This window comes from Chiloscyllium punctatum, chromosome 29, assembly GCF_047496795.1.
Source record: "Chiloscyllium punctatum isolate Juve2018m chromosome 29, sChiPun1.3, whole genome shotgun sequence".
Lineage (NCBI taxonomy): Eukaryota > Metazoa > Chordata > Chondrichthyes > Orectolobiformes > Hemiscylliidae > Chiloscyllium > Chiloscyllium punctatum.
The window spans coordinates 54,047,517-54,072,251 of NC_092767.1; the positions used below are offsets into that span (position 1 = coordinate 54,047,517).

Sequence of the window (24,735 nt, forward strand, 5' to 3'; positions counted from 1 at the left end):
CTTCATGGTAAAGTCTGGGGAGTGATGATGAAACAAGGGATCGTGGAATGCAGATTCATAGTTTCTTGAAAAAGGAGTCGCTGATAGACAGGGTAGTGAAGAAGTCGTTTGCTACACTTGCCATTATTGGTCAGTGCGTTGTGTGTAGGAGTTGGGAGGTCATGCTGTGGCTGAACAGGACATTGGTTTGGCAATTTCTGGAATACAGCATGCAATTCTGGTCTCCCTACTATAGGAAGGATGTTGTGAAACTTGAAAAGGTTCAGAAACGATTTACAAGATGTTGCCAGAGCTGAATGTGGAAATGCAGGAGATTGGTACTAGATGTGGAATAATTACAGACACGATGGCTGAATGGCATCCTTCCGCAAGAATTCTTTCATTCTGTGACTGGCGCAGAGGGAGATTAACTTCAAGGTTCATGTTATCAGGAGGGACACCAAAGCCCTTAGCTGAGTGGTCAGAAAACTCCCTACTCTTTATTTGAACTAAGGCATAACCTGTCTCCACCACTATCATAGCATAAGTCAGCCATTCGTCCCTTCAAGTCTGCACCACCATTCAAGAAGATCACTGCTCTTCTGGTTGCAATTTCAATTCCACATTTCTATCGTTTGTCCTGGGGTCCTTATCTTTTTTTTTAAAAAAGGTCACCTTGCTCACCCTTTTATAACTTCATCAACTCAGCCTTCACAACTTTGTACAGAAGAGATTTACACAGTGCAACAGCCCTCTCAGGGGAAAATAATTCTGCAAGGCATTGGTGAGGCCACTTTTGGAGTATTGGATAAATTTGTGATCGCCCTGCTGTTAGAAGGGTGTTGTTAAACTGCAAAGGATGCAGAATAGATTTACAAAGATGTTGCCAGGACTGCAGTTATAAGGAGAGGCTAGATAGGCTAGGACTTTTCTCACTGGAGTATTGGAGGGTGAAGGGTGACCATATAGAAGTTTATAAAATTGTGGGGGAAATCAATAAAAGTGAATAGCCCCAGGATGGGGGAGTCCAAACCCAGAGGGCATAGGTTTAAGGTGAGACCTGAGGGTGGTGCAAATACGCAGCAAGTTGCCAAAAAGAATTGTTGTAGTGGGTACAATCACAAGATTTAACAGACAACATAAATAGGACAAGTTTAGAGGGAAATGGACCAAAGACAGGATAAGGGGACTAGTTCCAATTAGGATACCTGGTTAACATGGATGAGTTGGACGAAAGGATATGTTTCGGTGCTGTAGGACTCTTGACGATATCTTATTCTCCAGAACATCTTGTCAAACCTACAAGAGAAAGCAACGTCCTATCAATCACCTTATCATGTCCCCTCAGAGAAATTTATACATTTCAAAAAGATCTCTCAGATTTCCAAACTTAAATGTGTAAAAGCCAATTTGTTCAACCTTCATCCCTGGGAAAAAGGCAGGTGAAACTTGCTGTCAATGTAATTATTTTGTGTTTTAAATGAGAGAAAAATGTACAGACTGATTCTGATGTGGTCTCATCAAGGCCTTGTGTGGCATTCTCTCCACCCCTCAGGTCTGGAAATGGACTCTACATTTTGAAGAAAAATGTCTGTATGAATAGACTCTGGACTAGAACGGACTCTGTTTGTTTGTAATTAACTATCATATGATTTGTTGGGCTTATCACCTGCACTGTCTTGCATGTCCCTGGGTCTGGCAGGTGTTACTGTGAGCTGGGAGGCTCGTGGGTCGTCCTGAAAGCTGTCACCCCAAGAGCCGGCGAGTGGGTAGGCCATCCTGTGAACCTGAAGGTTGGTAGGCTGTCCCGAAAGCCAGAGGGTGGGTAGGCCACCCTGATGACAGTCTCTCCGATAGCTAGATGGTGGGTAGACCGTTCTGAGCACTGTCAACCTGAAAAGGGGTAATCGGGATGGGCTGTCCTAGAGGTGGTTGAAAGCGGTATCAGAGCAGCCAAGAGCTAGAAAGCGTGTAGGGGCGGGCTGAGATCCAGAAGGCTTGTGGGCTGCCCTGCAAGCTGTCGTCCCAGGGAAGGGGACAGGCTGTCCTAGAGGTGGCCGAAAGGTGTGCCAGGATAGCCATTAGCCAGATGGCGCATCGGGGTGGGTGAGAACCCAATGGTACGTAGGGGCAGACCGAGAGCGAGAAGGTGGGTAGCCGTCCTCAGCGCTGTCACCCCAGGTGGGTAGTGGGGCGGGCAGTCTTAGAGGTGGTCGAAAGGTGTGTCAGGGCGGACCGAGAGCCGGAAGGCGCGTGGGGGGGGGGCTGCTATAGAGTGGTGAGAAGTTGGGAGGGACGGGGGCTTGCTGGGTCTGCATTATCTGCACTTTTTAACGTAACAGGATTGTTTTATGCATAAATGTCATTGTTGCTGTCTTTTCATATTTGAAACTGGGATTTGTGGTTTGTCCTCAATTCCCTGTAAACTGGTTGAACGGTAGGGTTTGGGGCCTAGCTTTGCTGCTCCTCTCCCTTGTAAAATTGCTGTTGTATACAGCTGTAAATGTTAACTGTTGTGCTGTAACCTCTTTTTTGGTACTTGTTTAATAAAATAAAAAAAACAGGGGAATGCTCCTCTCCCTTGTAAAATTGCTGTCTCTTGTATACAGTTGTAAATGTTAACTGTTTTTGTAAACTGTTCAATAAAATTTATAAACAGGAGATTTAGAGGTCTTCTGGATTTAGGGGACTGACTCTGTGCTGGCTGGGTCACAGTCAGTATGTTACTGTTGGTTTCTGCTTGTTTTTTGTGTGGGGGAAACCTGATTCCTGAACTGGCTGAATTATTTAGCCAGTTTGTTAACTGGCATTCCTTTAGGGAGGACTGATTGTTAAACTCCTGATGCACAGACCGTGTTTCTCATTAGGGGACTGTTGTTTCACTGACTGGTTATAGTCTGTGTGTTACTCTTTTCTTCACTTTTGAGAAAAGGACAATGTTAATTTTGTGGTAGGGCTTAGCCCTTGGACTCTAGTTTTGTTTTTTGTATGTGTCCTCACTGTTTGGACTGAGCCCTTGTGGAAGACATACATTTTACCAGAGGAGCTGTTCCTGTGGGGAGGCCTAGCCCTGAGACTGGGCCTCTGAAGATTGAACACGTGTGTACTGGGAGGTGAGCACTTGCTGTATCCTGGAGTTTGGGAGAAGACCTTCCCTTCAGGAGTGGACCAAAACCCCTGTGAGTTAATCACCTTTACAATGTACTGTGCTCCTGTGAGTGGGCCTGGCTCTCCAAGGATGTGCCAGGACTCCATGGAGACTGAACACCTGTGTGCTGTGGGGTGTGCATTTGCTGCCTTTGGGAGTGGACTCTGCCCTTGGTTGTAGACCTTGTTTTTAGCAGTGGACTCTATTTCTGACAACACATGTTGTAAACTGGAGTGGACTCTGTTCCTGAGAAGGACTCAGTTTTTTCACAATTAACTCTATTGTGTTTCTTGTTGGGCTTATCACCTGCACTGTCTTGTGTGTCCCTGGGTCTGGCAGGCCTTACTGTGAGCTGGGACGTTCATGGGTCGTCCTGAAAGCTGTCACCCCGAGAACCAGAGGGTGGGTAGGCCACCCTGATGCCAGTTGCCCCTAGAGCCAGTAGATGGGTAGGCCATTCTGAGCGCAGTTGTCCTTAGAATGGGTAATCTGGATGGGCTGTCCTGCAGGTGGTTGGAAGGTGTGTCAGGCCGGACTGAGAGCCGGAAGGTGCGTAGGGGCGGGCTGCCTTAGAGCGGCCGGAAGGTGGGAGGGATTGGGGGGGTGGGGGGTGGAGGCTTGCTGGTTTTTTGGAGGTCTGTATGTATGCTCTGTTTCTTACACAGTTGGACTGTCTTATATGTAGGGAATGTCATTGTTACTGTTCGTAATGATTGAAACTGGGATTTGAGGTTTGTCCTCCTTTCCCTGAAAACCGGTTGAATGTCAGGGTTTGGGCTTGGCTTTGTCATTCCCCTCCCTTGTAAAATTGCTGTTTCTCTGTATACAGCTGTAAATGTAATTGTTTGTATAAACTGTGAATTGTTTAATAAAATATAAATAAACAGGACTGTCTATTTCCTTTCTTCCTGGTGATGGAATATAAATTGTGAGGAGCAATTATAAATGTTGTCTGCGAAAATCACAAAGCTGAATCATGAAAGAGGAAGGGGAGTGTAGGTTAAGCTAGATATACTTGTACAAACAGTTATAATCATCTGTTTCCCACTTCTGCAAAAACAAAAACCACAATCAAGAGGTCATAAGGCTCCATGTGGACGAAGAATGAGAGAAAATGTTGCTTTAGCAAGCAAGGAAGCAGATGGCAGTGAAGGTAGATATACGCTAACAATAGACCACAGAGGGATGTGGTGAAATGGCGAAGCAAAACCTGTACTGTTACGCACAAGGCCAGATAAGGCAAGAGATAAACAAGAGGAATGGGCACTGGGTTTAGAGTAGTGGGAGGAGGGAAAGAGAAATGAATTGTATTAAGGTTTTGTACTATGTGCCTATCTTGTAGATACCACTCTTGCAAGAGTATATCAGATGATACTGCTGCTGCAGATCTTGTCTTGGACTGAAATTATTGAAGTGAGTGAGTTCTATTTCCCACATAAATTAAGATTTACACACTTGTTGTTTTTCACTGCATCTGACACCTACACACATGACATGGGTACAAGGGAAAAATAAGTATGACTGCTGTCGGGTGGTAGTGGAAGAAAAATAAACAGGCATGTCAAGGGATCTGCTCACTGAGAGCTGGCTCTAGGGGAGCTGGATCAGCATATGAAGGACTCTTCAATCCTCTCGAGGAGAGGAGACTGACTTCAAAACAGCTTCAGTGTGTCTTATGTGCTGCTGTTGGTGTCCTCCTACTGAAAAGGAGTTTCAAATTTTTTTTCATGGTTTGTTGTGATTGTTTTCTGGGGTTTCTTTCTGCTTATTTCTGTTAATTTGAAGCTGTGCTCAGCTGCACAGGCAGCTACTACCACCACTGCTGCTACAGTCTGGGCCTGCTCCTCCGACTGAAGCCTGGACCTCGCCTGCACCCCTGCTGCTGCTGCCTGGGCCTACCTACACCTGGGGACGACTTTGACTGCTACTCCTGAGGCTGCTTCCGAAAAAAAATAAACAGGATGATCAGATGTTCTGTTCACTCTGAGCTGGCTCTGAGGAAGCTGGATCCGTGTCAAGGACTCCATGTGTAAACAAAATGGTGAGTTGGTGACTGGATAATGGCCTCTGTGAAGTTATTCTTGATGTAGGGGTTTCCTGCTCCTCTGATGCTGCCTGACCTGCTGTGCTTTTTCAACACTGCTCTAATCTTGACTGTAATCTCCAGCATCTGCAGTACCCACTTACAGTCACAAAGATGTACAGCATGGAAACAGATCACCGGTCCAATCTGTCCAGGCCGACCAGATATCCCGACCCAATCTAGTTCCACCTGCCAGCACCCGGCCTATATCCCTCCAAACCCTTCCTCTTCATATACCCATCCAAATGCCTCTTAAATGTTGCAATTGTACCAGTCTCCACCACATCCTCTGGCAGCTCATTCCATACACGTACCACATTCTCCATGAAAATGTTGCCCCTCAGGTCTCTTTTATATCTTTTCCCTCTCACCCGAAACCTATGCCCTCTCGTTCTGGACTCCCCGACCCCAGGGAAAAGACTTTGTCTATTTATCCTATCCATGCCCCTCATAATTTTGTTAACCTCCTATAAGGTCACCCCTCAGCCTCTGATGCTCCAGGGAAAACAGCCTCAGCATGTTCAGCGTCTACCTTTAGCTCAAATCTCCAACCCTGGCAACATCCTTGTAAATGATTTTGGAATCCTTTCAACATCTTTCCAATAGGAAGGAGACCAGAATTGCACGCAATATTACACCAGGGCCTAACCAATGTCCTGTACAGCCACAAATGACCTCCCAACTCCTGTACTCCATACTCTGATCAATAAAGGAGCATATACCAAACGCTGCCTTCACTATCCTATCTACCTGCAACTCTGCTTCAAGGAGCTAGGAACCTGCACTCCAAGGTTTCTTTGTTCAGCAACACTCCCAAGGACCATTAAATGTTTAAGTCCTGCTAAGATTTGCTTTCCCAAAATGCAGCACCTCACTAAACTCCATCTGTCATGTCTCAGCCCATTAGCCCATCTGGTCCAGATCTTGTTGTAATCTGAGGTAACCCTCTTCGCTGTCCACTACACCTTCAATTTTGGTGTCATCTGCAAACTTACTAACTGTACCTCTTATGCTCTCATCCAAATCATTTATGTAAATGACAAAAAAATAGAGGGCCCAGCACCGATCCTTGTGGCACTCCACTGGTCACAGGCCTCCAGTCTGAAAAACAACCCTCCACCACCACCCTCTGTCTTCTACCTTTTGAGCCAGTTCTGTATCCAAATGGCTAGTTCTCCCTGTATTCCATGAGATCTAACCTTGCTAATCAGTCTCCCATTGGGAACCTTGTTGAATACCTTACTGAACTCCATATGGATGACATCTACTACTCTGCCCTCATTAATCCTCTTTGTTACTTCTTCAAAATTCACCCAGACAATCTCTGACACCTTTCCCCTTCCTGGACCTCTCCATCTCTGGCAACCGACTAACCGCGAACATCTACTACAAACCCACCAACTCCTACAGCTACCTGAAATACACCTCCTCCCACCCTACCCCTGTAAAAACATTATCCCTTATTCTCTGCCTCTGCTGCATCTGTTCCCAGGAGGACCACTTCCATCACAGAACATCCCAGATGGTGTCCTACCTCCAAAAACTACAACTTCCTCTCCCACATGGTTGACAATGCTCTCCAGTGCATCTGCTCCATTTCCTGTACCTTCATCCTTAAACCACACCCCTCCCAACACAACAGAGACAGTACCCCTTGGTCCTCACCTTCTACCCCACCAACATCCGGATACATTGCATTATCCTTCACCACTTCTGCCACTTACAAACAGACCGCACCATTAGGGACATATTTTCCTCTGCACTCCATCTGCATTTCAGAGACCATTCCCTCTGCAACTACCTTGTTAGATTCACACCCCCTACCAACCCACTCTCCCCTCCTGGCACCTTCCCTGGCCTCTGGAAGAAGTGCAAAACCTGTACCCACACCTTCCCCCTCACCTCAGTCCAAGGCTCCAAAGGATCCTTCCACATCTGACAGAAGTATACTTGTACCTCCACCAATGTCATCTACTGCATCCATTGCACCTGATGTGGTCTCCTCTACATCGGGGAGACAGATCTCTGACTTGTGGATTGTTTCAGAGAACATCTCTGGGACACCCACACTCACCAACCAACCCCACCGCCTCTGGCTGAATACTTTAACTTCCCCCTTCTGGATTAGTGATGCTGGAAGAGCACAGCAGTTCAGGCAGCATCCAAGGAGCTTCGAAATCGACGTTTCGGCAAAAGTCCACTAATCCAGAATCTGGTATCCAGCATCTGCAGTCATTGTTTTTACCACTTTAACTCCCCCTCCCACCAAGGGCATGCAGGTTCTGGGCCTCCTCCATCACCAAACCCTTACCAGCTGACGCCTGGATACTCCACCTTGGAACCCTGCAACCAGGCAGATCATTGTTGATTTCACTAGTTTCCTCATTTCCCCACCCCAACTTATCACAGTCCCAAGCCTCCAACTCAGCACCACCCTCCTGACCGGTCCACCTTCCTTCCCACCTGTCCACTCCACCTTCCACAAACCCCCCCCCACATACCTTCATCTGTCTATCACTTTTCCAGCTTCCTTCCACCCCCAGCCCCACACCCTTCCCACTCATCTCTCAGCCTCTTGGCCCACAAGCCTCATTCCTGATGAAGGGCTTATATCCGAAACATTGATTCTTCTGCTCTTCAGATACTGCCTGAGCTGCTGTGCTTTTCCAGTGCCACATTCTTGTCTCTGATCTCCAGCATCTGTAGTCCTCACTTTCTCCTCCACTCTTAACCTACCTACATTCCTGTATACTCTCGTAATCAGTCTATATCCCTCCTTATCCCAGGCCCAGCCCTCTCTTTCTACGCCATCCCTTTCACCTGACTGTCTTCCTTTCCACCCATCTGCTCCCCCCCCACCCACTGTCCAATCACAGCCACCTCCTCCCTGCATCCACCAATCGCCATCCCACCCACCTTTCCCCAGCCCCACACCCCCATTTTGTCTGCAGCCCCTTCCTCTCCCTGGGTTCTGATGAAAGTTTCCGACCTGAAACATCAATTGCCCTTCTACTCTGTTTGCAGCTCAACTCTCCAACTCCTCTCTATTCCTTTGTACGTTCTGAACCTCCCTCCATGCAGTTGAACAATTTTAATAACCCTGTCTCTCTTTGTACAGTCGGGAGTGAAGGACTGGAAGAGAGAGAGAGAGATGATGGAGGGAGGGAGGTTGATGAAGAGAGGCCCAGCAGCCAGGAAGGCGGTTACCTTTTTGAACCCTGGTGCAGGATCCGACTCAATCACGTTGGAGCCGTTCAGAGCGCTGAGGCAGCGGACTATCTCCCGGTTGGTCTTCAGGGGGAAGTCTTGGCCACACACGTTGATGAAGTACCTCCAGGGGACAGGGCTCTCCAGCAGCTCCTTCATGCAGTTGAGATCTGCCTGAACTCTGCTCCAGCCAGCATAGGTGACCCACTCCAGCTTGGCTGCGACAAAGACATTGTGGAAACACGAAGCGATGGCCCGAACGGCCGCATGAAATTGACTCGGGGATTTGCCATGGCAACAGCAGATTTCCTGGTCCTGTTTTTTGGTGTTGTATCACGTTTTGAGATATCACATTCCAGATTCATTTCTGTCCTACGCTGCAGTTTGTAAAGTCATCCTGTGTTTTATTCCTGCCACATTGGATATGTCAGTTTTGTTGACTGTCTTCTTTACAATGGACTGTTTTGTAACGATCTGTTGTCAGATATTTAAAGCAGACTATTGCACAGTGCGAACTGCTGCTCTGATGATGACAGCATTCCCTGCCCTGATTGCTTTACAGAACATATCCTGCTGGTTTCCATATGACCCTGGCTGAATAATTCCCAACGTTGCCTGGGGCTGTCACTCCAATGTGACCTTTTACACATCAACTGCAGGTGAGGCATCCTCCTGGGTGAAAAGGATTTCAGTTGCATGGCTGCCTTTTTGTTTGAGATTACTGTTTAACTCTTTAACAATCCGGTGTATTTTAGTGGACAGCAGAGTCTGCAGGGGATTGTGGGATCTCAGCAATGAGAACAGCTCCGACACAGAGATGAAACTCAGAAGGAAATCCATCGTTTTCCTGTTCAGTCTATCAGGCAGTTTTGTGGCTTACAGCCATCATTAACTTTTTAACCAGTAAAAAGACAGCGACAGTACATTACCGAGGTGTTTATACAGCTCCAACATACACCGCCATTGATACTGGGGACATTCTAATGGATTTGAGTTTCTGCACAAACACGTGTAATTATGCAGCTACCCAAAACCAAATTCAGGGAAGAGGTGAAGAAGGTGATGAAATCTCCCTTCGTTTTGATATTGACTTTGATTAAAAAACATTAAACTGAAACTTTCTTCCCAGACTGAGTAAATGCCAACCTGTGGTCTCACTCAGAATGGCCTATTCTATTACGGCTAAGATGAATTCCACTTGTGAAAATGAAACGTTCTTGGAATACATTTTTCAAACTGTCGACTGTGTTTGAGACCTGCTCATTTCTCAGGGGGTAACAGTCCTGATGGTGGTTACCCTCCATCCAGTCAAATTGTTCTCACGGTTTTACCTGCCAGGGGCTAACACCACAACAGCCTCTTCTTGTTCACCAGCATCTCCACTTTAATCTTTGAGCAGTAGTCCAGCCTCACCTCCATTTCCCAGATGGATGGGAATGCCAACTTCTGATACCATTCTCACCGTGACCTTCTGCGAGTGTTTGTTGTGGTTCAGCAGGAACACAATAACTTCTGATCGTTTCGCTCAGAAAAAGGTGAACTGAAGTTACCCAGATACAGATCCAAGGCTCAGTCTGTCTAGAAAGGACAAAGTTAAAAATCACACAATACCAGGTTGGAGTCCAACAGGTTTATTTGGAAACACGAGCTTTCGGAGCGCTGTTCCTTCATCAGGTGATTGTGGAGGAAAAGATCATGATCGCAGAATTTATAGCTGAAGGAGGCCAGTGTCATGGCGATGTGATACATTAACCAATTTTAGATTAAACCTTTCAACTTTTAGAATGGGATTTGCTGGCTTCTGTTCTTTGATACGTAAACCCCAGAACTTCTTATAAATTACATTCTCAAGATAGCTCACTTTTTCTAACAATAGGTGTGAAGTCTGTCTGTGTCCCAGTGCTATGTCAGACTGAGGAGCCATCCACATACACAGGATCTGCTCAGATGAGGAGGAATGTGACGGGCACTTGAAAGTGCTCAAGGATGTCGTCATGAGAACAGGGTACGATACTCAACTCATCGACTGCCAGTTCTGACATGCCACAGCGAGTAACCCCAGTGACCTCCTCAAGAGACAGACATGATGCTATGACAATGAATGATTTACAGTGCACAACAATCACCAGACAGGGGTGTTCCCTCCCAGTCAGGGAACACTTCAGCAGGCAGGGACATGTGGTCTCAGATCTTCGGATGACCATCCTCCAAGGCAGACTTCAGGACAAGCAACAACACAAAGTGGCCGAGCAGAGGCTGATAGCCAAGTTCGGTCCCCATGGGGTTGGCCTCAACTGGGACCTTAGGTTCATCTCTCACTACAGGAGACCCCACTGCACTACACAGACACACAGACACACACACACACACACACACACACAGACACATTGATTGGAAAGATGATCAATAATGTTCCATGGTACTGTTATACCAGGTCTAGTTATTATAATGACCCTCGGTGGATAGATTTTAGATATTTTGAGACTTTTTTAACACCACTGTTCCCATTCACTTTTATTCTCTTTATCAACATTCTGACTGTCAGACATATCTTTGAGGCCATTAAGGTGTGGAAGGAACTGAGAGGTCAGAGAAAAACAGAGAATGATCCAGAGGTAGAGAGCAGGAAGAATTCTGTGATTTTACTCTTTGCCATATCTGCCAGCTTCATACTTCTCTGGTTGTTGCATATTTTATATTTCTTTACTGCCGGTTATTCCTTGGATTCTGTTTCTTTTGGTCTCTTTGTTCAGATTGGATATATGCTGAGGAATTTAAGTTGCTGCACAAATGCCCTTATTTATGTGGTGACACAAAAACATTTCAGAGACCAGTTAAAGTATGCCGTGACATATCCAGTTCGAACAATAATTCAATTGATGAATAAATCCAAGTGACTCAGAGTCAACATGAGGTACAGCAGATAACGGAACGAGGAGTCCACGTGAGGAATGGACCGAAAGGAGAAGGAGGAGCAGCAACATGATAACACTCCTTTCCTCATGGGCAAGGACTGACTCCATCTGAGGAGCAAAATGACAGAGACTGGAGGGGGAAAGCCAGTGTAAAGTGCTGTTAGCAATCAGCAACAATTAGTAGGAAGTGGGTCAACGGAAGCAAAACCAAATATACACAAAAGCTACATTTATCCCAAGTAATCCGTTCTCAGTGAGTGAAGAGGTTAGAAAGATAAATGATGTGGAGGAAGGTGTAATCGTTCACTGCAGGCCAGAGAGGGAAATGCAACGACAGGCTCCTGTTCACTCTTCCTCACTGAATTCTCTGAGCCACACATCTGGGCAAATTAAAACACACCAGGAGTTTCCTGTCAGAAAGAGGAAAGAACATACTGTTAGGATTCCTTGTCTTCTGATTGCACATTTATTTTCAACAATAATTGACTTTGTTTCCATTCAGTTCCTTGCTTCGATTACTGGCAATCGCAAATTAAGATTTTCACATTGATCAGTAGGAAACCCCAAAGACAAAAGGAATTTGATTAGTTTGTGAATACATTTGGCTTTCATTCCAAGACAATACAGTGCAAAGCAGGAGTAGACAAAGGCAGACTGGATGAAACTGTTTACCTGCTGCATTCTCTCACACCTCCTCTCTCCCTTCCTCCCCACTGTGATCCCACTGAGATGACTCTGGCTGTGCTCCATCCCTGGGGGGGGGGGGGGGGGGGTATGCCCTATGTGGAGGGAGCTGGGAGCTGACTGAATGAGCTGGGAATTGGGCAGAGAGGGGGCTTTGAGTGAGAGACTTGGGGATATTTCAAACAGGTTCTGGCAGCCATTGTCTCTTTCACTGTGTGCACTGAGCAGGGGGTGAGTATCGGTGTGTCTCTGTCTGTTTTTGTGTGACTGAGAGTGTGGGGAGTGTTGAACCTCAATCCCAGTTTTGATCCTTTAACTTCACCCCCTCCTTGAACCAATCCCTCCTAAAGCAAACCCCTGGAGCAGAGTCTGTTCCAAATGGAGAGAGGGAGAGAGCTCGGGCCAACTGATATGGTGAATATCATCTCTTTAATGTGGCCATATCTTTCCTTATCACCTGTTTTATCTCTCTGATTTTTCCTCTTTTCTCTCTCTCAGTCTTTCACTTTGTCTCTATCTCTCACTCTCTGTCTGTATCACTCTACATCTCCCTCTCCCTCTCAACCTTTCTCTCTCACACTATCTTTCTTTATCTCTCTCTCTCTTACTGACAGCCTCTTCTTTTGTACTTTTCTCTCCTGCCTCTTCTTTCTACCTTTATCTATGTTCTTTCTCACTCTTTTGCTCTTTCTTCTTCTCTCATTTTCCCTCTATCTTTCCTTCTCTTCCTTTTCTTCCCTATTTCTGTGTTTCAATCCTGAAACAGCACCCTTCCCTTCAATTTTGGACAACCCCCCCCTCTAACAGCACATTTAGCCCCTGTCCCCCTCCATGACCCCTGTCCATTTGCCCTTCCCTGTGCTGCTTCATCTCCCCTGAACTGCCCCTCTGTAGTTTCTCTGTTTCATACCCACTGCATATAAAAGCCCCTAGGTATCTCCATCCATAAACAATACCCTTCCCCCTGCTGTGTCCCAGGTCCTGGTCTGGAGGACAAAGCGAGCGCGTGAAGAGACTAACGTGTCTTTTGACTCCGTCCCATAATGTCATGGAGTCATAGAGTCATGCAACACGGAGACAGACCGTTTGGACCAACCCAGCCACACCGACCATGTTCCAAAACTAATCTATTCCCAACTACTTGTACTTGGCCCATATCCCTCCAAACCTTTCCTATTCATGAACTTATCCAAATGTATTTTAAACATTGTAACTGTACCTGCATCCATCACTTCCTCTGGTAGTGCATTCCACACATGAACTACTAAAAATGTTGCCCCTCATGTCCTTTTTCAATCTTTCTCCTCTCACCTTAAAAATATACCCCTCAGGTTTGAACTCCCCATCCGAGGGAAAAGACCCCTGTCATTCACCTTATCTATGCCCCTCATAATTTTATAAACATCAATATGTTTACCCCTCACCCTCCAATGCAACAGCCCATTGTTATATCTCAAACTGATGTGCAGGTCTGGGGAATTGGCCATGTTAAATTGCCCATAGTGTTAGGTACATTAGTCAGAAATGGGTCTGGGTGTGTTACTCTTCAGAGGGTCAGTATGGACTTGCTGGGCCAAAGGGCCTGTTTCCATACTGTAGGGAGTCTAATAGAGGGAATCTAACCCTCCATTCCTGGCAACATCTTGCTAAATCTTTACTGAACCCTCTCCAGTTTAATAATATCCTTCCTATAACAGGGCGATGAGAATTGCACACATTAATCCAGAAGAGGCCTCATCACTGTCCTGTACAAGTTCAATATGATGTCAGAACTCCTATACTCAAAGGTCTGAGCAATGAAGGCAAGCATGCTAAACACCTTCTTAACTACCCTGTCTAACTGGGATGCAAATTTCAAAGAAGTATGTCCCTGACCCTGAGGTCTCTCTCTGCTCTCCCACACTACCCAGGGTCCTACCATTAAGTCCTGACCTTGTTTGTATTCCCACAATGCAATACCTCACGTTTATCCAAACTAAACTCCATCTGCTACTCCTCAGCCCATTGACCCAATGGATCAAGATCTCTTTGTAATCTTGGGTAACATTCTTCGCTGTCCAATTGACCATTTTGGTGTCATCCACAAACTTACTAAACATTCCTCCTACATTCTCATCCAAATCCTTTGTATAAATGACAAACAGAAGTGAAGCCAGTACCGATCCCTGTGGGACACCGCTGGTCACAAATCTCCAGTCTGAAAAACAATGATCCACCATCACCTGCTGTCTTCTACCATCAAGCCAATTACATCCAATTGGCAAGTCCACCCTGAATCCCATGTGATCTAACTTTACGAATCTGTCCCCTATGCAGACCCTTGTAAAAGGCATTATTAAAGGGCAACCAAACAACATCTACCACTCTGTCCTCATCAATCATTTTGGTTACTTCTAAAAACAAACCCAATCAAGTGTGTGAGACATGACTTTCCTCACACTAAACTATACTGACTATTGTTGTGGTTCTGTTCGCCGAGCTGAGAATTTGTCTTGCAAACGTTTTGTCCCCTGTCTAGGCAACATCCTCAGTGCTTGGGAGCCTCCTGTGAAGCGCTTCTGTGCTGTTTCCTCCGGCATTTATACTGACTATCTCTAATCAATCCTTTCCTCTCCACCCTCTGTGAATCCTACCTTTCAGGATCATCTCTAAAAATATATCCACCACCGAAGTCAGACTCGCAGGTCAATAGTTCCCAGCCTTCTCCTCACATCCCTTCTTAAACATATTAACCACACCCCAGTCTTCCAGTTCTTCATATGTGTTTTTAGATGATACAAATATTTCTGGTCAGGCCCCTGCAATCTTCTCTCTAACTTCCCACAACGTCCTGGGACACACTTGAGCAGGTCCTGGAGGTTTATTTATCTTTATGTTTTTCAGGATCTCCAGCACTTCCTCTTCTGTTTTCTGTCAACTGTTCTCAAAACACCAATATTTATATCCCTGATTTCTCCAGCCTCCATTTCTTTCTCAACAGTAAAAACTGATTCGAAATACTCATTTATATCACTCCCATCTCTTGAGATTCAACGCAAAGACAACCTCGTTGGTCTTTAAGGGATCTTATTCTCTCTCCAGTTGCTCTCTCATTCTTAATATATTCATAGAATCTTTGGATTATCTTTACTTTACCTGCCAAGACTATCTCCTGTCCCGTCGTTGCCTTCCTCATTTCCTTCGGAAGAATGTCCCTACACTCTTTATACTCTTCAAGACATTCAGTTGATCCTAATTGTCTCTCTAATAGATGGTTATTTTTTATTCTTGACTTGAACTTCAGCATCTTTATTCATCCATTGTTCCCTAATCTTACCAGCCTTGCCTTTCACTCTAACTGGAACAGAATGTTTCTGAACTCTTGTTGTCACACTTTGGAAGGCCTCCCACTTGTCAGTTGTCCTTTTACCTGTGATGAGTCTACTCCAATCAACTTTTGAAAGATCTTGTTTCCTATCCTGAAAATTTGCCTATTCCAATTCGGAACTTTAACTTTTATGGAAGACTTATTCTTTTACATAACTAATTTTAAATTATTTGTATTACGATCACGGGTCCAAAAGTGTTCCCTGACTAACAGGTGGAAGTGGGTACTATCGATGCTGGAGATTAGAGTCAAGATTAAAGTGGTGCTGGAAAAGCACAGCAGGTCAAGCAGCTTCCGAGGAGCAGGAAAATCAATGTTTCGGGCAAAAATCCTTCATTGGGAATTTCAGGCAAAAGCTCTTCATCAGAAGGGCTTTTGCCCAAAATTCCTGATGAAGGGCTTTTGCCCGAAGCATTGATATTCCTGCTCCTCGGATGCTGCCTGATCTGCTGTGCTTTTCCGGCACCACTCTAATCTTCCCTAACACATCAGTCACTTGCCCTGCCTTATTTCCCAAGAGAAGTTCAAGTTTTGATCCGTCTCTAGTGGGAACATTTATAGAACATTTATAGTGGGCAGCACGGTGGCACAGTGGTTAGCACTGCTGCCTCACAGCGCCTGAGACCCGGGTTCAATTCCCGCCTCAGGCGACTGACTGTGTGGAGTTTGCACGTTCTCCCCGTGTCTGCGTGGATTTTCTCCGGGTGCTCCGGTTTCCTCCCACAGTCCAAAGATGTGCAGGCCAGGTGAATTGGCCATGCTAAATTGCCCATAGTGTTAGGTAAGGGGTAAATGTAGATGTAGGGGTATGGGTGGGTTATGCTTCGGCGGGGCGGTGTGGACTTGTTGGGCCGAAGGGCCTGTTTCCACACTGTAAGTAATCTAATCTAATCAAAACATAGAACAGTTCAGCACAGAACAGGCCCTTCAGCCCACGATGTTGTGCCGAGCACTGATCCTCATGTATGCACCCTCAAATTTCTGTGACCATATGCATGTCCAGGAGTCTCTTAAATATCCCCAATGACCTTGCTTCCACAACTGCTGCTGGCAACGCATTCCATGCTTTCACAACTCTCTGTGTAAAGAACCCGCCTCTGACATCCTCTCTATACTTTCCTCCAACCAGCTTAAAACTATGACCCCTCATGTTATACATTTCTGCCCTGGGAATTAGTCTCTGGCTATCGACTCTATCTATGCCTATCATTATCTTGTGTACCTCAATTAGGTCCCCTCTCCTCCTCCTTTTCTCCAATGAAAAAAGTCCGAGCTCAGTCAACCTCTCTTCATAAGATAAGCCCTCCAGTCCAGACAGAATTATGGTAAACCTCCTCTGAACCCGCTCCAAAGCATCCACATCTTTCTTATAATAGGGCGACCAAAACAAGTATTCCAAGTGCAGTCTAACCAAAGTTTTATAGAGGTGCAACAAGATCTCATGACTCTTAAACTCAATCCCCCCGTTAATGAAAGCCAAGACACCATATGCTTTCTTAACAACCCTGTCCACTTGGGTGGCCATTTTAGGGGATCTATGTACCTGCACCCCAAGATCCCTCTGTTCCTCCACACTGCCAAGAATCCTATCCTTAATCCTGTACTCAGCTTTCAAATTCGACCTTCCAAGATGCATAACCTCACATTTATCCAGGTTGAACTCCATCTGCCACCTCTCAGCCCATCTCTGCATCCTGTCAATGTCCCGCTGCAGCCTACAACAGCCCTCTACACAATCAACGACACCTCCAACCTTTGTGTCATCTGAAAACTTGCTGACCCATCCTTCAATCCCCTCATCCAAGTCATTAATAAAAATTATAAACAATAGAGGTCCAAGGACAGAGCCCTGTGGAACACCATTCACGCCAGACTTCCAGGCAGAATATTTTCCTTCTACTGCCACTCGCTGTCTTCTGTTGGCCAGTCAATTCTGTATCCAGACAGCTATGTTCCCCTGAATCCCATTCCTCCTGACCTTCTGAATGAGCCTACCATGGGGAACCTTATCAAATGCCTTGCTGAAGTCCATATACACCACATCCACAACTCGACCCTCATCAACTTTTCTAGTCACATCCTCAAAGAAAACTGCATTTAATCAAGCCATGCTCTTCCAGATGGACATAAATCCTATCCCTCTAACACCTTGCAGACGACAGACGTGAGACTTACTGGTCTGTAATTGCCTGGGATTTCTCTATTTCCTTTCTTGAAGAGAGGAATTACATTTGCCTCTCTCCAGTCCTCAGGTATGACTCCAGTGGAGAGCGAGGATGAAAAGATCTTTGTAAGTGGCGAAGCAATTGCATTTCTCATTTCCCAAAGCAGCCAAGGACAAATCTGGTCCAGGTCTGGCGACTTGTCAATCTTAATGTTTGACAAAATTTTCAGCACATCAGTTTCCTCTATCTCTATCCATTTCAGCATGCACAACTGCTCTTCAAAGGTTTCATTCACTACAAAGTTTGTTTCTTTCATAAAGACAGAAGCAAAAAACTCATTTAGGGCTTGCCCTACCTCCTCAGACTCCACACACAAATTCCCTATGCTATCTTTGATCGGCCCTACTCTTTCTTTGACCATTCTCTTATTCCTCACATAAGTGTAAAATGCACTTGTGTTCTCCCTAATCCGTTCTGCCAAGCCTTTCTCGTGCCCCCTCCTGGCTCTCCTCAGACCATTTTTAAGCTCCTTTTTAAGTGAGGGCCTGCCTGTAATCCTGTAGAGCTGAGCTTGACCCGAGCTTCCTCCACCTTATGTAAGCGACCTTTCTCCTTTTGACGAGAAGCTCCAGCGCTCTCATCATCCAAGGTTCCTTTATCTTACCACTTCTTGCCTGTCTCAGAGGGACATATTTATTTTCTTGCAACTGAACAAATTCTTCGCCATCAAATCCTTTAATACCGTGGCAGTCTGAGACAATGTTTGGAAAATTAAAATCCCCTTCTATTACAACCTTATTATCTTAGCTATATTTGAAGTCTCTTGAAATATTTGCTTCTCAATTGCCCTCTGACTATTGGGGCGTTGATAGTAAAATCCCATCAAGGTGATCATCCCTTTCTTATTTCTAATTTGAACCCATATATTTTCACTAAATGATCCCTCAGAAACACCTTCTCTAATTACAGGAGTAATATTTTCCTTAATCAAAAATGCCAGTCCTTCTCCCACCTTGCCTCTTTCTATCCTTCCTGTACCATCTAAAACCCAGAACACTGAGCTGCCAGACGTTTCCATTCCTCAGCCATGTTTCTGTGATAGCAATGACATCCCAGGCCCATGTTCTCTTAGATGCCCTGTGGTCATCAGCCTTATCCATGAGACCTCTTGCATTGAAATAAATGCAATTTAATTGTTCAGTGTTCCTTTGTTCTCTGACTTGTTCTTGACTGTCTTTTCTAAAGAACGTTCTGTTTTCTGATTCAGAATCATTGTCATCTTTCTTTCTATTTTCACTGTTGTTCAGAAAGCCCACACCCCACCTCTCTCGAATCTTACAATCTCCTGAAATAGAACGAGCAAATCTCCCACCAGGATATTGGTCTAGTTCAGGTGAAACCCATCCTTTTAAACAAGTCTTTTCTGTCCCAGAAGAGATCCCAATGTTCCAAGAAAGTGACTCCCTGCACACTGCAGCACCTCGTCAACCATTGATTTATCTGCCCTGTCCTTTTATTCCTTCCCTCTTTAGAACTTGGCACCAGAAGTAAACCAGAGAGTACTTTTTAAAGTATTTTTTTAACCTTCTACCTAACCAGTTATACTCACTGATTAGATTAGATTCCCTCCAGAGTGGAAACAGGCCCTTCAGCCCAACAAGTCCATGCCGACCCTCCAAAGAGTAATCCACCCAGACCCATTTCCCTCTGACTAATGCACCGATCATTATGGGCAATTTAGCATGGCCCGGTGGGCGGCACGGTGGTTAGCACTGCTGCCTCACAGTGCCAGAGACCCGGGTTCAATTCCCGCCTCAGGCGACGAACTGTGTGGAGTTTGCACATTCTCCCCATGTCTGCGTGGGTTTGCTCTGGTTTCCTCCCACAATCCAGACTAATCAAATATCTATCTCTAATCTCAACATTCATCATGTCCCTCTCCTCAGTGAATACTGATGCAAAGTAATCATTCAGAATCTAACCCATTCTCTTCGGTTCGACACACAGCCTTCCTTCATTATCCTTTAGTTACCCGCTTGCTTCTTATATAAGAATAAAAGGCTTTGGGATTGTCCTTAAATTTGCTTGCTAAAGCTATTTCATGACTCCTTTTAGCCCGCTTGATTCATCATTTAAGACAGGTTCTCCTCTTCCAATATTCCTCCAGGGCCTGTTCTCTTCTTAGCTTCCTTGACCTTATGTACGCTTCTCTTTTCCTCTTGGTTAGTCGTATAATTTCTCCTGTCATCCACAGTTCACGAATTTTGCCTTTCCTATCCTTTGCTTTCAATGGGACATGCCTACCCTGCAGTAACTTTAAGCTATCTTTGAAAGTCTCCCACATATCAAATGTGGACTTCCTTTCGAACAGCTGTGTCAAATCCACATTTCCCAGCTCCTGCCTAATTTTGATATAACTGGCCTTGACCCAGTTTAATACTCTTCCTTTAGGACCACTCTCATCTTTGTCTACAAGTATTCTAAAACTTACAGAATTGTGGTCACTGTTCCTAAAGAAATCCCCCACCGTAACTTCTACCACCTGTCCTGGCTCATTCTCCAACACCAAGTGCAATATGGCCCCTTTCCTCATCGGACTATTGACATACTGCTCTAAAAAATTCTCCTGGACGCTTCTTACAAGTTATGCCCCATCCAGACCTCTGACACTACGTGTATCCCAGTCAATGTTGGGAAAATTATAATCTCCCGTAACCACTACCCTGTTGCCTCTACATCATTCCAAAATCTGTTTACCTATTCATTCTTCTCCCTCACGCTCACTGTTGGGAGGCCTGTAATACAGCCCCAACAATGTAACTGCACCCTTATTTGTCAGCTCCACCCATAATGCCTCGCTACTCAAGCCCTCCATAGTGTCCTTTCGCACAGCCATTCTATCATCCCTGAACAGCAATGCAACTCCTCTCCCCCTTTTACTTCCCTCCCTGTCCTGTCTGAAGTGTCTATATCCTGGAGAGATAGTGAAGGGGCTGGAGGGGGATAAGGAGATAAGGAGGGTGTAGGTGCTGGAAGGAAATTGCAGAGATAACGAGGGGTGTTGGAGCTGGAGGAGTTTACAGAGGTAGGGAGTGGTATAGGGGTTGGAGGCTGTTGGAGAGATATGGAATAATGTTGATAGTCAAGATGGCATCTCATACAGGGAGGGATGTAACTGCTGGATGGTGACACAGAAAGAGGAAGGGATGTCGGGGCTGGAACAGATTACTGGGATAGGGACAGATGCAGTGTCTGGAGAATGTTACAAAGATGTGTTTTGTTGGATGGTCGAATTGAAAGAGATAGGGAGGTTTGTAGTTTCTCAAGGACATTAGAGAGATGAGGGGTGTACAGATAGAGCAGGTTTACAGATATACAGGTTTACAGGGAGGCTTGTTGTGGCTAAAGGAGGGAACAGAGATTGGAGGGTTGTAGGTGCTCTGGGAGGTGGCAGAACTGGGGAGGTGTGCAGGGGCTGGAGCATGTTACAAAGGTAGGGAAGAGTTTAGGGGCTGGCAGAATTTACAGAGATAGGGAGGTTTATAGAGATTAATGGAAGTGACAGAGATGGAAGGATTCTAGGTGCTATAGGAGGTTACAGAGATAGGGAGGGGTGTTGGGGCTGAGGGACGTTATAGTGAGGGTTTCAGTAACTCCCTGTTTGATCACAGTGAGGCCCCTTGAACTGTTCAGGTCAAAGTGTGACCTCACCGTGTATATCACAGACAGAGCTCAGACATCACGATTGGTTTATAAACTGGCTTCATCAGAGACACGAGGCTGCTGCAGGAAACACAGGGAAGGCTAGGTCACTGCACTGACCGTGTCTCTGGCTGATCTCTCTGAGAGTGAATGTGATCAGCAAGAAGATCAAAACAGCTTCACTTCACAGAGACCACATTATATTGTGTAAATCCCATTAGCGAAGTGATTAGACAGAAGGTGGTGAGGTTTGAAAGGTCCCTGAAAAAAATCTTTCTCTTGAGGTTTTGGTGGAGATAGGGGAAGACAGGACAAGCTGTTTGGTCGATGGGAGGAATGAATCCAGTTGGTGGCTAGAGGGGAGAGGTGAGGGGATGGGAAGGGAGTCGGGGATAGGAAAGGGGGTTACCTGAAATTGGAGAACTCAATGTTGAGTACTCCATGTTGCAGGCTGCCCAGAAGGAAGATGAGGTGTTGTTCCTCTAATTTGTAGTTTAATTTGTTGTGGCAGTAGAGGAAGCCAAGGATGGTCATGTCAGAAAGGAAGTGGGAAGAGAATTAAAATGGGCTATGACTGGGAGGTCCGGTCAGCATCTGTGGGCCTGGCCGAGAAGCTTGGCAAACCGTTCACTAAGTTTATGTTTGGTCTCCCAGATGTAGAGAAGACCACACCGGGAGCACCGGATACAGTAAACTAGGTTGGAGGAGAGGCAGGTGAACCTCTGTCTCACCAATGATGCAAAACCTACCAGCACACCACCCCCTTCCAGTGCCCCAAAGAGTCCTTACAGGTGAGACAATTTCAAATAACCCCCTTTCCCATCCCCTGATTCCCTTCCTAGCCCCTCCCCCTCCCTTCCATTCCTCTCATCGACCCTTCCTCCCAGCCACCAACCAGATTCACTCCTCCCATTGACCAATCAGGTCGTACCCTCGACCTGTCTTCACCGATCCCCACCACCTTGCCCCTGCCAACCCCTTTATCTGCAGCTCCCCACAAACCCACCCCCAGTCCTGAAGAAGAGTTACCCCCAAAATATTGCCTTCTCCACCTCCTGATACTGCCTGGCTTGCTGTGTTCTTCCAGCCTCCTGCTTGTCTCCCTTGGAATTCAACATCTGCAGTTTTTTTTGTCTCTGAGCAAGGAAATGGTCAGCCTGCGGAATGTGGGTTTCTGGGAGGTTCGAAGTGTCAGATATAAACATATCTCTTGGAAATGTGACAGTGTGCATAGAGTTCTTTTTTCGAGAATGGGAGTAACTGTAGGACATCCACGGGGCTGAGGATGAGGGGAATAACACATTTACCGAGGTGCCTACATCACAGTTAGTGTGTATGGGTAAATAAGGAAAAAACATGACAGCCAGGTATCTCAGGAGTCCCCTGAGATGGTCAAGATCAGACATCAGTTTCCTGCTTTGGAAGCTTGTGATGGAAAGAATTCATCAGAGGAACACAGACAGAGTCACGTCAGCTGGACAGGGTGGTAGGAAGAGTCGGTACATAGTACTGATAATGGGTTCGTTAGTTAGGGGAACAGAGTGGAGTTTCTACAGTTATAAACATACCTTCAGCATGCGATGATAACCTCCTTGCTACCAGGGTCAAGGAAATCACAGAAGAGCTGCAGGAAAGTCTGCTGCAGGAGGATCAAACAACAGAGGTATTGCTCCATGTTGGTGACAAAGACCTCGGTGGGAATGCGGGGATGTGGTCCATGAAACAGATTTGAGGCAGCAAGGAATGAGATTGAAAAGCATGATGTGGAAACAGTATTCTCAGAATTACTGCCAGTCCCACGTGTTGATCAGAATCCGAGCAGGATAATTGGATGGTTTTACATGTGACTGGAAAATGGGTTCAGAAGGTCAGGCAGCATGTTTCAAGGCATTAGGACCAGCTCTGGAGCAGGCTCGAACTCAACAAGATGGACAGTTTACATCTTGGTAGGACTGGAATGAACATCCATACAATTCCTCCAAATAAATTTGTGAGTGCTGTTGGGGAGGTGATAATCGAGATGAGAAATGGCTTGGGAATGTAAGTGGCATCTTGGCTTCAAGGGAAGGCTGCATTCATATTCTCTCCCTCCCCGATCAGTTTCTTGGTCATGTGCTGCGGGATCCTAAATTGCTCCCAATCATCAGACTTACTATTGTTTTTGGAATTGTTATCCGCCATTTCATTTGACTTTCTGCAACAAAGCCTGTAATTTTTTTTCAAACCATCACACCATCTGGTAACATTTACAGCATAGCAGAACATCGAACACTTTCACATTGAGTTTATGCAACAAGACTCACACAATCCGAAAAAAAAAGAAATCAGTGGAAGAACATGGAACATTTTGGATACACGAGTGAGAATTTAAAATCGAGAATTTGGAGGACAATATGCCTGTGTTTGTTCTTGCAATCACAGGATGATCAGGGAATATTGGGATTTGCTGGGATATGCAAAGCAGGAGGGAGGAAGACATTTGGACAAAATAAAGATATGGAGTTTATAATCTGGTGTTATGGTGCTTGTTACAAAGATCCAGATATAACAACCAAATAAGTGACTGTTTCACCAAATATGAACTGAGGTAGGGATATAGGAGCTGTTTTGCAGATGGAAACAATTCTTCATGATGATGTAAATATCATTTTGAATTTATCACACCCTTCAATATGAAGCCACAAGCAAACAGGGTTCATCCAGAGTCAGTTCACAGTGAGCTCCATGGAGACAGTGAGAGCCACAAAACATTTTCATGGAAGTACAAGACGTCGCCTCATTTACCATATCCGACCCCATTCCCAAGCTTCGGATCATATCTGCCACCAAGCCCTCTAATTGGGCCTTAGAGTTTCCCAACGACTTTCCCAAAGATTGTGTAAAGAAATGAATAATGAAGTGGAGTGATATCAGTCTCAGGGCAGGGCAGACAGTGTGAATGGGCAAAGTAAATTATCGATGAAAATATGTTTGTAATGAAAAGGCAGGTTTTTTTTGCTGTTTACACATCACATTATTTAGTCTTTATAACAGGAACTTTTGTTTTCCACTTTTTCCAGATGTATATATCAGAGACTTCAGTGCGGAAGAATGGGCAGGAGCCAGTCATTGGTTTTTCCACTCTGGCCCCCAGTGAACAGTGATAATTCCCTCAGGACATGTTTTTTATCTGTGTCTGGTTCACTCACTGAGAATGGATTGCTTCAGATGACTGCCCTCTTTTGGTTGCTTCGGATGAATTTTCTTTTGTGCATATTTAATTCCTTTTTCGGTTTTGCTTTTGTTGTCCCACTTTCTACTAATTGTTGCTGATTACTAACAGCACTTTCCACTGGCTTTACCCCTCCAGTCTCTGTCATTTTGCCCCTCAGATGGAGTCAGTCCTTGCCCATGAGGAAAGGAGTGTTATCATGTTGCTGCTCCTCCTTCTCCTTTCGGTCCATTCCTCACGTGGACTCCTCGTTCCACTATCTGCTGCACCTCAT

General features: G+C 45.5%; 1 long non-coding RNA gene across 1 annotated transcript in view; it reads left to right on the forward strand.

Annotated features, from left to right (window-relative positions):
- Positions 1 to 24,350, forward strand: part of LOC140454343 (uncharacterized) — a 50,314-nt gene extending 25,964 nt beyond the window's left edge. The window contains exons 2-3 of the long non-coding RNA XR_011952681.1: positions 21,905 to 22,041; positions 24,310 to 24,350. This is a non-coding gene — a long non-coding RNA (uncharacterized lncRNA). The remainder of the gene's footprint in view (positions 1 to 21,904; positions 22,042 to 24,309) is intronic.
- Positions 24,351 to 24,735: the final 385 nt, after the last annotated feature.